Genomic DNA, 6,157 nt, shown 5'->3' with positions numbered 1-6,157 from the left:
GGAAATTAGCTGGGCGTGGTGACGCACAGCTGTAGTCCCAGCTACTTGGGAGGCTGAGGCAGGAGAATTGCTTGAACTCAAGAGGTGGAGGTTGCAGTGAGCCGAGATAGTACCACTGCACTCCAGCCTGGCAACAGAGACAGACTTCATCTCAAAAAATAATAATTAATTAATTAACATCTTCAAAAAACTATCCTGTCATATAAATATAGCCTACTGTTTTACTTTTTCTACTAGGATCTCCTTTTGTTTTTTAAATTTTTAGTAGAGACAGGGTTTTGCCATGTTGGACATGATGGTCTCAAACTTCTGGCCTCAAGTCATCCACCTGCCTTAGCCTCCCAAAGTGCTGAGATTACTGGTGTGAGCCACCAGACCCAGTCAGGATCTTTCTATTTAGATGACTTCTTTCATCTTCTGTACAAATAACACTGGTAAATTCTGACTCTTTTAGGCCGGGCATGGTGGCTCACACCTGTAATTCCAGCACTTTGGGAGGCCAAGGTGGGTGGATCACCTGAGGTCAGGAGTTCGAAACCACCCTGACCAACAAGGTGAAACCCTGTCTCTAAAAAAAAAAAAAATTCTGGGCTAACACCCTTTTTGGCATTAGCCCACCTGCACCCAGGCGAATTAAAAAAAAAAAAAAATTCTGACTCTTTCATGGTCTTTATTTTTTTAAGGTTTTTTTTTTTTTTAAATACTCTTAAGGCATTTATTTATTACAACATTCTCTGATTTCACATTAGCTTAAAATTCAATTCAGTCTTTACATTACTCCACTGAGGTCACCGCCTCAGCGTGTGACATAACACCTCTTCCAGCACTCAGTGTGACCCGCATCCGCACAGTGAGCCCCACGGTCAGCCTCTTTGTTTCCCAGGTGAACCAACTAGATGTTAATACTGCTCTGCTACAAGGTAAAAGCTCCTAACTCAAACTTATTGGAAAAGGAGTGAAATGTCTGCAAAGTGCACTTTAAAAAGAGGTACTTTTCGCTTATGAAAAGAAACCAGTGAGTCCTCTAAGGATAATAAAAGGGAATATTTTACAGTTAAGCACATAATTTGGAGTGAATAATTCGGATGTTGCTCTGCTGGTCTAGGCTGTTAATACTCTTCTTGCTCCTCCTGTGGGCCCCCTTCATCAGGTATCACAAAGCCTTCATCTCTGGCATACAGAATGTCTACAATCCTCTGCAATACAAGGTCGTTTTCCTCCTCATTCTCCTGGCAAATCAATTCAATGTTCCGTAGCTTTCCGAAGTAGAAGTCCCTCTCTTTCTCCAAGACTTCAACAGTAAGTTTCAATACGTTGACCTGCTGCATCAACTCAGCTGCCTCCTCATCCCCATTGCCCACACCAGGGTGCTTTCGCACCACACCAGGGCCAGCCTTAGGAGCCGCAGCAGTTCTCTGTGTTGAGATGGGCCTCTGGGGAGCTGTACTACTAGAACTGAGAGGTTTCTTCGGTTTATTCAGAGCTGGAGCAACAAGGAAGGGAGCCACTGCAGTTTCTTCACCTTGTCTGGCAGCCACAGGGTCATAGTCTTTTCCATCATAGTTTGCATCAAAAAACTTCTTGAACCACTGAACAAATTCAAAATTGTCCTGAAACTTTCCTTTTACTAATTTGTCCACAGGAATTATTTTGTCAACACCCATCCTCTTTTTTTTTTTTTTTTTTTGAGACAGAGTTTTGCTCTTGTTACCTAGGCTGGAGTGCAATGGCACGATCTCGGCTCACCGCAACCTCCGCCTCCTGGGTTCAGGCAATTCTCCTGCCTCAGCCTCCTGTGTAGCTGGGATTACAGGCACGCGCCACCATGCCCAGCTAATTTTAGTAGAGACGGGGTTTCACCATGTTGACTAGGATGGTCTCGATCTCTTGACCTCGTGATCCACCCACCTCGGCCTCCCAAAGTGCTCGGATTACAGGCGTGAGCCACCGCGCCCGGCCCAACACCCATCCTCTTAAAACCCGCTTGTAGTATTTTGAAGTTCTGGATGTACTCCTGTTCTAGTTTAGCTTGGAATTTCACTTTCTTCAAGGCCATGGAGCCAGGAAAACAGCATGTCCATAAACTGACAATAGGCAGCCCCTGAGCACGACTGTTCAATCTTTGTCAGATTCAACTGCAGAGACTCATTAATCCAGGCCAGCATGTCATATCGACTTAGATTATCACTGGTCACTGACATTGAGTATACGTTCACTGCCATCTTCGGCTCTCGGCGGAACCGCGTCCACTGCCCGCACCCGGCCCCGGTTCCGTCTTCTTCTCGTTCAAACCGCCAGACCCCGCCTGCCCACCCGCGCGGTGACCTCACACGCACCCTTCCCCGCCCCATTACGCGCCGACGTCTTAAGGTTCTTCATAAACCCTGAAACTTTTGTTTACATTTGTCATTTGCCTCTGAATTTTTTTTTCTTTTCGAGGGGGTGGGGAGTGGCAGACAAGGTAGGCTCTCCGTTTGTTGCCCAAGCTAGAGTACAGTGGCTCACTGTGGCCTTAGAGCTCCTGGGTGTAAGTGATCCTCTAGCCTCAGCCTCCCAAAGTGCTGGGATTACAGGCGTCAGCCACCATGCTCAGCCTTTGTGAATGTTTCTAATACTAAGTTTTATCTATAATCGCTAATTTAACCTGGCTGCTCTCTGAAGAGATTTGTGGACACATCTTAATCTATTAATGAGATATTTACAAAATAATAGATTAGGCTAAGTTGGGTTCTTTTTTTTTTTTTTTTTTTTTTTTTTGAGACCACCTCAGCCTGGAGCCTTAAGTTGAGTTCTTTCAGTCTGAAGATAACAAATCTGTATTTGTGTAAGTGTATGTATGTTTGGTGCACTTATTTTTCTTTTTTTTTTTCCTCTGACTTTAGTCAGTGATATTTTTATTATTACTTTTTATTGTTTTTTTGAGACAGAGTGTCCCTCTGTCACCCTGGCTGGAGTGAATGGTGTGATCTCTGCTCACTGCAACCTCTGCCTCCCAGGCTCAAATGATTCTCATGCCTCAGCCTCCCAAGTAGCTGGGATCACAGGCATGTACCACCAGGACTGGCTAATTTTTTTTTTTCTTGAGACGGAGTTTCGCTCTTGTTGCCCAAGCTGGAGTGCAATGGTGTGATCTCGGCTCACCACAACCTCCACCTCCTGGGTCCAAGCAATTCTCTTGCCTCAGCCTCCTGAGTAGCTGGGATTACAGGCATGCGCCACCACGCCTGGCTAATTTTGTATTTTTTAGTAGAGACAGGGTTTCTCCATGTTGGTCAGGCTAGTCTCAAATCTCAAACTCCTGACCTCAGGTGAGCCACCTGCCTCAGCCTCCCAAAGTGCTAGGATTACAGGTATGAGCCACCATACCCAATCTAATTTTTGTATTTTTAGCAAAGACAGGGTTTCACCATGTTGGCCAGACTGGTCTTGAGCTCCTGGCCTCAAATGATCTGCCTGCCTTGGTCTCTCAAAGTGCTGGGATTACAGGTGTGAGCCACTGCGCCCAGCCCTTTGTGCATTTATTTTTAGTTATTATTCTTAGGGAAAAATGTACATAAAATAGAGTTTACCATTTTAAAGTGTACTTAAAGTGTATTTAAAGCTCAGGGGCTTTAAATACAATGTTGTCCAACCATCACTAACTAGTTCCAGAACATTTTTTATCACCCCAACTAGAAGCCTGGTACTCATTTTTTTGTTGCTTATTTATTTTTTTTTTTTTTTTAACAGATGAGGTCTCACTCTGTCAACCAGGCTGGAGTGCAGAGGCACTATCATAGCTCACTTTAGCCTCAAACTCATTAGCTCAAGCTATCCTCCCACCTCAGGCTCCCAAGTAGCTGGGATTATAGGTGTGCAGTACCAGGCTCAGCTATTTTTTAAGCAGTCATTCCTCGATGTCCCCCTCAACCCTGTATTTGTAGTGTTTCTCTATTAATTTTTTCATCTAATATAATACATTCATAATCTAAAATACATATGGCTAGGCATGGTGGCTCACACCTGTAATCCCAGCACTTTGGGAGGCCGAGGAGGATGGATCACTTGAGGTCAGGAGTTGGAGACCAGCCTGGCCAATATGGTGAAACGCCATCTCTACTAAAAATACAGAAGTTAGCTGGGCATGGTAGTACGTGCCTGTAATCCTAGCTACTGGGGAGGCTGAGGCCTGAGAATCGCTTGAACCTGGGAAGAGAAGGTTGCAGTGAGCCAAGATCATGCTAATGCACTCCAGCCTGGTTAGGCAACAGAGCAAGACTCCGTTTCAAAAAATAAAAATAAAATAAAATACATAAATTTCCAGCAGGGCCTGTAATCCCAGCACTTTGGGAGGCCAAAGCGTTCAGATTGCTTGAGTGCAGGAGTTCAATACCAGCCTAGGCAACATGGTGAGAAACCTGTGTCTACTAAAATACAAAAAATTAGCCAGGCATAGTGGCAGGCACCTCCAGCTACTCAGGAGGCTGAAGCAGGAGAATTGCTTGAACCCAGGAAGCGGAGGTTGCAGTGAGCTGAGATTGCACCGCCACACTCCCACCTGGGCAACAGAGGGTGACTCTGTCTCAAAAACACACACACACACACAAAAAAAAAAACCCATAAGATTTCCCACTGTTTCCCACTCTACCTTGTTTCTCCGGAGTGTGCTTCCACCGTCCGTTTATGCATATGTAAGCAAAATTTTTCTCATTTTTACACAGAAGTACCATCTTTAGAAGTTTTGAACTTTGCTTCTTTTTTCACATAAAAATATATACCGGGCCAGGTGCAGTGGCTCAAGATTGTAATCCCAGCACTTTGGGAAGCTGAGGCAGGAGGATTGATTGAACCTAGGAGTTCAAGATCAGCCCGCACAACATGGCAAGACCCTGTCTCTATGAAAGTAAGAAAAATTATCCAGATGTGTTGGTACACACCTGTGTCCCACTTACTCAGGAGACTGAGGTGGGAGGATGCAGTGAGCTGTGATTGCGCCACTGCACTCCAGTCTGGGTGACAGAACAAGATCCTGTCTCTTAAAAAAAAAAAAAAAATGCCGGCCGGGTGCAGTGGCTCACACCTGTTATCCTAGCACTTTGGGAGGCCGAGGTGGGTGGATCACCTGAGGTCAGGAGTTCAAGACCAGCCTGGCCATCATAGTGAAACCCCATCTTTAAAAAAAAAAAAATGCCATTTTACATATAAGGTAACCATAAGTCCTGTTTTGTTTGGGAAAGACCCTATTATGTGTTATGCCTGCTTTTTTTTTTTTTTGAGACAGGATCTCATCATGTTGGTCAAGCTGCTCTCGAACTCCCGACCTCAGGTGATCCTCCTGCCTCAGCCTCCCAAAGAGCTGGGATTACAGGTGTGAGCCACCATGCCTGGCTATGCCTGCTTTTTAAATGTTTGGATGAGAAATTATATAATCACTTTTTTTTCTTTATTTTACTTTAAATTCTGGGATACAAGTGCAGAATGTGCAGGTTTGTTACACAGGTATACATGTGACATGATGGTTTGCTGCACCTATCAACCCGTCGTCTAGGTTTTAAACTCTGCATGCATTCAGTATTTGTCCTAATGCTCTCCCTCCCCTTGCCTCCCACCCCCGCAACAGGCCTCAGTGTGTGATGTTCCCCTCCCTGTGTCCATGTGTTCTCATTGTTCAACTCCCACTTATGAGTGAGAACATGTGGTATTTGGTTTTCTGTTCCTGTGTTAGTTTTCTGAGAATGAATGGCTTCCAGATTCATCCATGTCCCTGTAAAGGACATGAATTCATTCTTTTTTATGGCTGTATAGTATTCTATGGTATATGTGTGCCACATTTTCTTTATCCAGTCTATCGTTGATGGGGATTTGGGTTGGTTCTAAGTCTTTGCTATTGTAAATAGTGCTGTAATAAACATACATGTGCATGTGTCTTTATAGTAGAATGATTTATAATCCTTTAGGTATATACCCAGTAATGGGATTGCTGAATCAAATGATATTTCTGGTTCTAGATCCTTGAGGAATCTCCACACTGTCTTCCACAATGGTTGAACTAATTTACACTCCCACCAACAGTGTAAAAGCATTTCTATTTCTCCACAGCCTCGCCAGCATGTTGTTTCCTGACTTTTTAATAATCGCCATTCTAACTGACACAAGATAGTATCGCATTATCGTTTTA

General features: G+C 44.2%; 1 pseudogene; it reads right to left on the bottom strand.

Annotated features, from left to right (window-relative positions):
• Window positions 1–1,031: 1,031 nt before the first annotated feature.
• LOC135269727 (microtubule-associated protein RP/EB family member 1-like) lies at window positions 1,032–2,272 on the bottom strand (annotated as a pseudogene).
• Between the last annotated feature and the right edge of the window lie 3,885 nt (window positions 2,273–6,157).

The sequence above is a fragment of the Aotus nancymaae genome, unplaced genomic scaffold (assembly GCF_030222135.1).
Source record: "Aotus nancymaae isolate 86718 unplaced genomic scaffold, 86718_ANA_hifiasm-v0.15.2.pri h1tg000057l, whole genome shotgun sequence".
In the NCBI taxonomy this organism is placed as follows: Eukaryota; Metazoa; Chordata; class Mammalia; order Primates; family Aotidae; genus Aotus; species Aotus nancymaae.
The sequence above is the reverse complement of the archived record's forward strand: the minus strand, read 5'-3'. Positions and strand labels throughout refer to the sequence as shown.